Raw genomic sequence first — 10,714 nt, 5'->3', positions numbered from 1 at the left:
CTAGGGAGGCCCCCACGCAACACTTTCAGTAGGATTTTTTTTTAAAGACAGAAAAAATAAATCCTCAGTTGGGCTGCTGTAGTCATGATGCATTTAAAAATCCCTGATTTAAATTTTTTGTTTGAGCACAGAGAGGATATACAAAGAAGAGAGGAACAAAAGTAAGAGCTGGCTTGTGGAAGCAATAATCTTCTCCCATCAGGACCTACTATAGAATCATGCAGATAACGTACAAGCCTGCAGAAGTCCTAGGAGAGCTCTGGTAAGTAATTGTACTAATTGCAAGGAGCAGATGAGACATGTTGGTGCTGATCTACCGATTAAGGAGAAATTGGTTCTTCCTTCCTATTGAGAGCATTACATTAGCTCTTAATATGGACTTTATTCAAGGATTCAACCATCTTAAATTATGTGTTTGATATGATGTGCTTTAATCATTTCATCTGCCGGGAAAGATGCTCAGTTCAGTTATGGTCATGTGTTTACAAAGGTTCAGTTACTAACTGGTTGGTTTCATTGCAATACTGCAAATTTAAGGTAATGAATTTTGATTCATCAACCACATGAATAGCTAGCTGCAGCTAAGCTGAGGTGGGACTTAAAAGACTCAAAGCTTAAAATCCAAAACAAGTATTTGCATACTTCCTCGTGCACGACGATACTGTCCACAGAAAGATATTTTTCCGCTATACATGAAACAAATCAAGGTTTGTGGATTTCTAGAGAAGGATGCTGTCTTTCTGTGCTCACAGTAACACAAGATAAGTGAACTTAATTTCCATAATATTCAAGAGAAATCACACATATATTGAACTTTTTATTTATTTATTTGTGTGGGGGTGTCTTTTAGCTGAGGATAACAGTTTTAACTTAACTACAACACTTAATCAAGACCTGGTGCAAAAAAAAAAAAAACAGCAAAGCTGAATGAGACCAAATAAATGGTTGATATTAAGAAGGAATGACATTTCCTTAGGCCAAAAGATTTAAATTAATTAAATGAAATAGCATTAGTATTTTTTAAAGGACCACTCTGTATTTCTAAAGGCAATCTCGAACCCTTGCTCAGATTGATACACTGGGACTTGGGTTAGATTTTATCTCATCTAATGATATTTCAGATCCTCCCTCCATTTGGAAAGAACTCCAAATGTAGCTGAATGTTTCAGAAGTGATGCTCATTCTATTTCAGTGTACTATTTCTGAGGTCAAAGTATAACTAGAGGAGTATGAGTAGTCTTACCTAAGCTGGGTAAACAGTAGGGGTGCAACGATATTCGTATCGATATTGAACCGTTCGATACAGTGCTTTCGGTTCGGTACGCATATGTATCGAACAATACAAAATTTGTAATTTATTTTATCAACTTTCCTTCTGACGATGCTGTCTGTGTTGAGCGCTCAGTGAATCTGCGTTCGACTACTCCGCCTAGGGTCGACAGTGCAGCCTAGGCGGAGTAGTCGAATGCAGATTCACTGAGCGCTCAACACAGACAGCATCATCAGAAGGAAGAGCGCAGGGCAAGCTAGCGAGACAGAAGTTAAGCTCTCCTTACAACATGGACCTCCCCCACCCTCATTCAGATCTGGCGTTTGGAATTATTTTGGTTTTCATGTGACGTATGACCCTGAAGGTAAGCGAGTCATGGACTAAAGTAAAACAGTATGTTGGATGTGCCATGCAATGCTCAATTACATGGGTGGGAACTAGTGTGTTAGCGCAGTTAGCTCGTTAACGTGTTGGCCGTCTAGCCCCATGCACGGGGCGATCGGCGGTAGCTCGTTAACGGAGATTTGCTGTGTTGTGGCGTTAAGGTCATTTCAACGAGATTAACCTGAAAGCACTAGTGGGAACACAACGAATATGACTGCACATTTACGCCGACATCATCCTAGTGCAAAGACAAGTGGAAGCAGACAAAAAAAAGCAAGCATGCTACTAACTTTAGCCGAGTCATTTAGACAGCTGTTTAATATGCTGCTGAGAATATAGCCCAGAAGAAGCGGATAGTATAGCTTTTATTTTGGAAAGAGCCATTTCTCTGTAATAAACTCTCTTTTCCAAAGATGAGTGATTCCTCAATCAGATACAGGGCTCGCAATATCGCTAGCCCGACGTCCTGGAGCTAGCGATTTTTTTCAGTCGGGCTACCAAAATCTATCTCTTCCCTGCCCGTCGGGCTTTTGTAGGAAGGAAAAATATATGTCAATGCTTTTGCATTCTTTCAGAAATGTAGCTGGGTAATTATGTCATTGGCATCGGTGAGCCACTGTCAATATGTGACATATTGAAGTCGCGTTTGAATTTGCGCTTGTTTTTTTGCTTTCACTTTGCAATCGTGCGAACTGTGTATAGAGAGCGACAGCACTGATCTGTGAGTGATGATAATTTGTGCACCAATTCCTCTGACATCGTCTTATTAATTGTTAGCTTACTCTGCAAACATGACAAGTGAAATCTCCCGCAGCAAGCTTAAACATGTGAGAGGTTGATCGCGCAGAGAATCGCTGAGCTTATGTGAGTGCGTGTGTAAAAGCAGCAGGATATATATTTGACTACGATGACCTGGATGACTGAGAACCTTCACAGACAGATATATATTTTAGTTCTGCTGAGCCAAATAAGACAGGTCAGGGTGAAGAAGTGACAGCCAAAGAAAAGCTTACCACAAAACGGAGAAGTTATGACAAATCAGACTATAAGGCAAAAAGAAAGTGCAGCTTTATGGTTTCATGGACAAAAGAATTTCTGTGGCTGCAATATGACGAGCAAAATAACCAGGGCTGCACATAAGTGGTCCGCAGGTGCGTATTCGCTGTCAAAATAAAAAACGCGCACAAGGGTTAGGGTTAAATTTAAAAACTGTACTTTTGAGTTAAAATATATATTTATAATTTTAATAAATGACAAATTAAAAAGGCATGAACATTTTTTTGTATCGAAAAAATATCGAACCGTGACACCAAAGTATCGAACCGAACCGAACCGTGAATTTTGTGTATCGTTGCACCCCTAGTAAACAGTCCTGAGTTCCCCTCCTGTTAACTGCAATGCACCAATGACAATTTCAAAAGCAGCCAGGGTTTCACATACAAAGCCTACGGACCAAATGCTGTCGGCTTGCAAGGTTTAGCTAGATAACGTGGTTTGAGCAGAACATCACGGCACGCTGGCTTTCTCTATATCCAAAATTAATGTGTATGTAGTGTATATTTTTATATTTTAGCATGTTCCCTTTAACTGTCTTTACTTAAAAGACCAATCCATGTATATGACTTTGTTAATATCAACTGCGTCATTTTGCACTCCACCAAATTCAGAGAGCGGCTTTTTAGCACACATCAAACCTTCTTAGAGTTAATGTAAAATGCATTAAATGATATCAGTCATAAACTTGACTTTTATCTGTTTTATCTACCAATTGTTTTTCATTCCAGTAGCTCACTCCCATATTGAAATCCCAGCTTTTATATAGTTAGGGTAACTTTAGTCCAAACAATGGAACACTTAAACCCATTGCAAAAGTCTGTGGAGCTTTGCAGCATTATTTGAAATTTATATACTCAACATCTAAGGCAAAAAACATGCAAATTTGAGCCAAACACTGATGTGATTTGCATGTGTGTGTGTGTGTGTGTGTGTGTGTGTGTGTGCAGCACTCTTCATACACAGCTTTGAGAAGCTCTTTATCTTACAAAATCCCCCCTCCCCATACATATATGACCCCCCTTCACCACAAGCCTCCTATCTGTCTCAGCTCTGTTGCATTCCTCAGCCTTCTATTAGTGTCATCACGCTCTATTGAGCTGCACTTGTCATACTGATACCAAACTAATCAAGACTAATGAATTCATTTAACTGATGATAATAATGTTATTAAAATGCAAATTGTTAATTTCTTTTAATTGCTCTACATCACATGTAATCAATCACAACAGCTTCTGTCGTCACCACATATCTTTTTGCCTATTTCTCACTTCGCCCTCACAGTTTGAAGATTTCCATTTTTGCCTTTCCTGTGAAGGGTCCGGCTGTGTTGGTTATTTCTGTCATGGTCTGGTTAGAGATGTGATTGTGTGTCATATCATTTTTTCTTAATCTTCTTGTTTGTCTCTGCTCTGGTGGTTCCGAATGGTCTGGCGACTGTAGAGCTGTAATTGGAAAATGCATGACTGATTTGCAAAGACGGAGCAAACATGCAAGCCTTTTTATCAGCATTCACTGTTCTTACTGGCTCAAAACTGTACTGTTAAATGATAAACAAGAGATTCATAACTCCATCCTGGTTACCAGAGCTCATGTAGAAACCAATAAAGAGGTTCATGGAGGTTATTAACACGGCTTACTCGGCGTGACTTCATGAATATTAAACTTATTAACTGATTATTACAGCTAATATATAAAAAGTAAGGTCTGCTTATGTGAGACCAAACAAAGTTATGCTAAAAAGTCCATGCACAGTGCTATAATACGAGCAGTGCCATTTATCAGTGGAGCTCATTTAACCACTTCTGCAGATAAATCTACAACTGTAAGGTGAATGCAATCAAGTACCATATTGTAATCTGCTTAGTTACTTAGAGATTTCATTGATTTTGAAAGAAAAAGCACAAATAATTTATAACTTTAATTCAGTATCTGCAAAAGAGGCCTATTGTCAGAATCCATCACTTCTGTGTTCCAGTGACACACTGTGTTGTGTGATGCAGGTTTATCAAGGTAAAAAGACTAATTGATGTTTAGAAAGGATTTCTCTTTTTTTTTTAATTATCGGAGCACAGAAAAGACAGTTCAAATGATTAAAGAGGCATTAAAGCATTTTAGACTTTGACAAGTTTCCAGAAGTCCATTTTTAGACTATCAGAGTATTGTAAGTACAGGAAATTACCCAGAATGACTTCATGCAAAGGTTTGTACTACTCCCTGGACAGAACATCACAAACTGCCTCTAAACAGAATAGAAAGACAAGCTGAAGCTCCTGGTGCACAACTGAAAATTAGTCAAAATACTTCGACGCCTGTAGATTAAGACAGCGGTCCCCAACCCCCGGGCCTCGGACCGGTACCGGTCCGTGAGTTGTTTGGTACCGGGCCGCGAGAGTTGAGGCTCAGGTGTGAAATGTATGGTTTTCAGGGTTTTTATCGGTTTTCAGCGTTATTTTGTTATCGTTTTTATCGTTAACTTGGTTTTCCTGGGTCTTTTCACGTGTGTTATGAATAAATCTTCTTTTTTTCGGTACCAGTACTAGTTTTATCTTGTTGTATTTATCTGCGACACATTAAAGGCCGGTCCGTGAAAATATTGTCGGGCATAAACCGGTCCGTGGCGCAAAAAAGGTTGGAGACCGCTGGATTAAGACATCTTACAGGTCATCATCTTATTGACTGTAACCCTTAAAAACCAGATTGCTCAAGTTTGTAAAGGGAACAGTAACATTTTAAAACAATTTAAAGTAATGAAGACAATCAGCCAAGGAAGTTCAGAACTTAAACATATAACAACAGCAAAGCGTATAATACATTTTTTAAATAAAATTGTAATATTCTCATTTTTTATGATTTTAATAAAATATGCAAGTCTCATGTTTTCTCTACAGAAACAGGTGATCTGATCAGACCTTAATATCAGAATATAAATTGGGAAACTGTTCTGCAGCATCTTTGACCACAGGTTCTCACGTTTGCAGGGAATTGTAGAATCAATAATGAGGCAAGTGGCTGGTACACAGCAAACAGCGGTGCTTGGAGGCTTAATGAAAAGGTGGAAGGGAATAGATCTGAATATATATTAAGGAACCAACACATGAACTTAATTACAAGGTTACCACAGAAATATACCATAAGATAATTTTCAGACCAACTTTAAGATACATATTCTTAAAATAGAGCGTCATCATTATTTTCAACATTTGCTCTACAGCTGCATCTGAAAGTGCTTTTCACTCCTCAGCATTGTTCAGTGTACCGTTTCTTTTAGTTAGGTGTGTGTTGTTAATGCACAATATGTCAGTGCTCACTGAAGAAAAATAGCCACAACCAAAAATCAATCAGCAAACACAATGTGGTCTGCATTTAATCCAGAGGGTTTATGACCTTCACAGCTTAGAATATCAATTCATCTCAAAATTATTTTCAGCACTCCATCTTCCAGTGTTTTGTTACTCTGCATTGTCAGACCCACAAAATTAATTTGGTTTCATCTCAGGCAGAGATTAATTTGGGACTGAACTGCTGGTGTTTTATCAACAGTAACACTCTAATCTTGTCAACTTGAAGCTAAAACTGGACTGGAAAAAAAAATACTGCACATGCCATTGACACATTTTAAGTGTCACTAATTTGTTTTATATTTGTGAAGCTTCTTAAAAAGCTGTAGTTTTGGAAACTTTGTTGCCGAGTATGAATTTCTGACATTGTAGTGTATTCTGTCTATGTATTTGGGTTTAGACCTAAGACTTTAGTTCTTAGGGTTTTGGTTCTTTGCTTCCTCTGTTTTGTGTCTGCCCGTGTGTTCCCTCTGTTCTCTGTCTGTACCGTGTCTCTGAGTCCATTCTGTGTATTTCCTGTTTTACTTTGAAGGTATGTGTCTGATGTCAGTGTGTTCAGTTTTGCACCCTCCCTATGTCGTCATGTTAATTAGGTTCAGCCGTGTCTCCCTCCTGTGAGTAGTTTCCTCGTTTCTCTCTGTGTATTTACAGTGTGTGTCCTCTTGTGCTCGTCACTGGTCTGTCTGTGCTGTATCGCTCTGTGTTTCCGCTGCACGTTTAAGGTTTCTGGTCTGTTTTCTTAGCTTCCCAGTACAGGTTATCCTTAGTTTCTGTTCATGCGTTCGGTTTGTACACTACCTCCTGAATAAAGCTCACTCGCATCTCAGCCGTGGCTGCATTTTGGGTCCTCTCTCACAAACTCCACATGGCTTGCCACCGCAGCCGTGACAAAAAACTTATATAGTCATGTGGCCTTCCTCAGAGTTGGAAAGCATATATGAGTGAGGCCCTCTGGGCAAGTTGGGAACATTTCTTACCAACATGTTTCTTACACGCTATGTGTTGATTTCGCTATTTATATGTCAATACATACAATATTTGAAATATTTTTACTGCATTAAGAAAAACTCTGAGATTGCTTATATGCAGTAAAAATATCAGTTCCAGTTATAGCACAGGGATGTTTTCATACTTAAAAATGGTACCATTTGTCAGAGTGAGATACAGTAAACCCCTGCTTGCTGTTGTTTTGTGTCTTTAACCAGGAGCAGTAACAGATGATCCCCCTGTCTATGTCATGAGTCTCTCTATTGTGCTGGCATTGTGAAAGGTTAGCATTCAGCCTTTGACTCATGGAACCATGGATCAAATGAATTGTGCAGTGACTTTGGAAAGGCTGTGGCCAAGGCTACAGCTGAGCGACAGGAGGTACTTTTTTAACTGCGTGTGTGTGTGTGTGTGTGTGCGTGTTGTCAATAGAGGGCTCAAAACAAAGCAGTATGTACAGGCTTCAACAAATAGGAATTACTCTGTGTCAATGGTTTACTCGAGAAAGATGTTAATACAAACAAATGTGGCTCTAAAACTGATATGTAACTTTCACCATTGATGGTGCTTCCAGGTGCAAGCTGTCAGTTCCAGCTGTCAGGCCCTAATTTACCCCCATAATATCAAAGATGCTAGCTTTGATCTGAGCATTGAACCCTTATGGTCTTTCTGGTCTTTAGTCTGGAAGATGAAATGTTCATGTTTTCCAAAAAAAGAGTTTTAAATTTCCATTCGTCTGACCACAGAACAGTTGTTTTTTTTTTACTTTGCCTCACTCATGTTAAATGTGTTTTGGCCCAGAGAGAATAACAATCTTTCTGGATCATATATTACGTTTGGGAAAGAAGGACCCAAATGCCTCACTCTTTAGGCCGAACTCAAACAAAAACAACCTTTATGTACAGTGGGGCAAAAAAGTATTTAGTCAGCCACCGATTGTGCAAGTTCCCCCACCTAAAATGATGACAGAGGTCAGTAATTTGCACCAGAGGTACACTTCAACTGTGATTGACAGAATGTGAAAATAAAATCCATGAATCCACATGGTAGGATTTGTAAAGAATTTATTCGTAAACCAGGGTGGAAAATAAGTATTTGGTCAATAACAGAAATACAACTCAATACTTTGTAACATAACCTTTGTTGGCAATAACAGAGGTCAAACGTTTACTATAGGTCTTTACCAGCGTAAGCGTAAACCTGCTGGGGAGCAGGTTTACTTTATGTAAACAGGATTAGATCGCGGCCACGCAGGTATGTCCGCGTCATTCATACGAAAGCAACAGCGATATTCCACCACTGTTTCACCATAAATAAATAACATCAATGTAACTAAAGATAATGCAGCACTTGATCCTTTTATTGATTTCACACAGATACATACAGGTCATTCCCTAAAAAAGGGAAATGTACTATTAACATTCTATTACATGTATGTGATTATTACAGATGTAATTCAGATTTCAGAGTAGCAATTGTAAATTACTTCGTGTAATCAAGATGAGAGACCACGGCTATAAAAGCGAAGGTGGATTTGGGAAGTCTGTCGCAGTCATATCCTGTCCGTTTACGCGAGCAACCCATTGCGGAAGGTGCAAGATTGATAAGGAGAGTCCTCAGAATTCAGCGTATATTGCGGGACAGACAGGATCCTTTAGCTCAGCGCGACAGTGTGCTCATAGAGAGATATCGATTTTCCCGTGAGGGTATTATTCACTTAACCAACTTGTTGACGAGGGGGTGCAGGACCACCACCTGTCTTTTTTTTGCTCTGCCCTTTTCTTGGTTGCTGTTATGAACAAACAAACAGAGTATTCCAGGGTCTCTTTCCAAGAGACGACAAGCAATATAAGTATTATCATTCTGTAGAATATTCTTATATTTCACTTTTACTTGTTCCCATGTTCTAGTGGGTCCTGTTGTGGCTCTAATGTGAAAGGGGATATAATATAACATATTATAATATAATATAATGTAATATAATATTGGATAATATGGTGTGATATGATAAATCTACCCTACCGCCTACTGGTGTTGGCCAGAGGGGCCGATGGCGCAATATGGCAGCCTGGCTTCTGTCAGTCTGCCCCAGGGCAGCTGTGGCTACAACCGTAGCTGCCTCCACCAGTGTGTGAATGTGAGAGTGAATGAATAGTGGCATTGTAAAGCGCTTTGGGTGCCTTGAAACAGGTTTGCACACACAGTAGCTGGTATTTTGGCCCATTCCTCCATGCAGATCTTCTCGAGAGCAGTGATGTGATGTTTTGGGGCTGTCGCCGAGCAACACGGACTTTCAACTCCCGCCACAGATTTTCTATGGGGTTGAGGTCTGGAGACTGGCTAGGCCACTCCAGGACTTTCAAATGCTTCTTACGGAGCCACTCCTTTTGGATCATTGTCATGTTGGAAGACCCAGCCTCGTTTCATCTTCAAAGTTCTCACTGATGGAAGGAGGTTTTGGCTCAAAATCTCACGATACATGGCCCCATTCATTCTGTCCTTAACACGGATCAGTCGTCCTGTCCCCTTGGCAGAAAAACAGCCCCATAGCATGATGTTTCCACCCCCATGCTTCACAGTAGGTATGGTGTTCTTGGGATGCAACTCAGTATTCTTCTTCCTCCAAACACGACGAGTTGAGTTTATACCAAAAAGTTCTACTTTGGTTTCATCTGACCACATGACATTCTCCCAATCCTCTGCTGTATCATCCATGTGCTCTCTGGCAAACTTCAGACAGGCCTGGACATGCACTGGCTTCAGCAGCGGAACACGTCTGGCACTGCGGGATTTGATTCCCTGCCGTTGTAGTGTGTTACTGATGGTGACCTTTGTTACTTTGGTCCCAGCTCTCTGCAGGTCATTCACCAGGTCCCCCCGTGTGGTTCTGGGATCTTTGCTCACCGTTCTCATGATCATTTTGACCCCACGGGATGAGATCTTGCGTGGAGCCCCAGATCGAGGGAGATTATCAGTGGTCTTGTATGTCTTCCATTTTCTGATGATTGCTCCCACAGTTGATTTTTTCACACCAAGCTGCTTGCCTATTGTAGATTCACTCTTCCCAGTCTGGTGCAGGTCTACAATACTTTTCCTGGTATCCTTCGAAAGCTCTTTGGTCTTGGCCATGGCGGAGTTTGGAGTCTGACTGTTTGAGGCTGTGGACAGGTGTCTTTTATACAGATGATGAGTTCAAACAGGTGCCATTCATACAGGTAACGAGTGGGGGACAGAAAAGCTTCTTACAGAAGACGTTACAGGTCTGTGAGAGCCAGAGATTTTCCTTGTTTGAGGTGACCAAATACTTATTTTCCACCCTAATTTACGAATAAATTCTTTACAAATCCTACCATGTGAATTCATGGATTTTTTTTTCACATTCTGTCTCTCACAGTTGAAGTGTACCTCTAGTGCAAATTACTGACCTCTGTCATCATTTTAGGTGGGGGAACTTGCACAATCGGTGGCTGACTAAATACTTTTTTGCCCCACTGTATGTGCAGAAGTGAAGTCAATAAACAGCATATTCATATAGAGTTTAAAATATTCCTGAACTCCAGAAGTAAAAAAGAAAGAAAGAAAAATAAAAAAACAACCGTATTGGAAATTCGTCTAAAGGCCAGGTCTGTGCCAACAAACCAACCAATTTAAATGAGATTTTTTCCGCCAAGACAAGTGG

The sequence above is a fragment of the Astatotilapia calliptera genome, chromosome 9 (assembly GCF_900246225.1).
Source record: "Astatotilapia calliptera chromosome 9, fAstCal1.2, whole genome shotgun sequence".
NCBI classification, from domain to species: Eukaryota; Metazoa; Chordata; class Actinopteri; order Cichliformes; family Cichlidae; genus Astatotilapia; species Astatotilapia calliptera.
Note: the sequence above shows the minus strand (reverse complement) of the source record.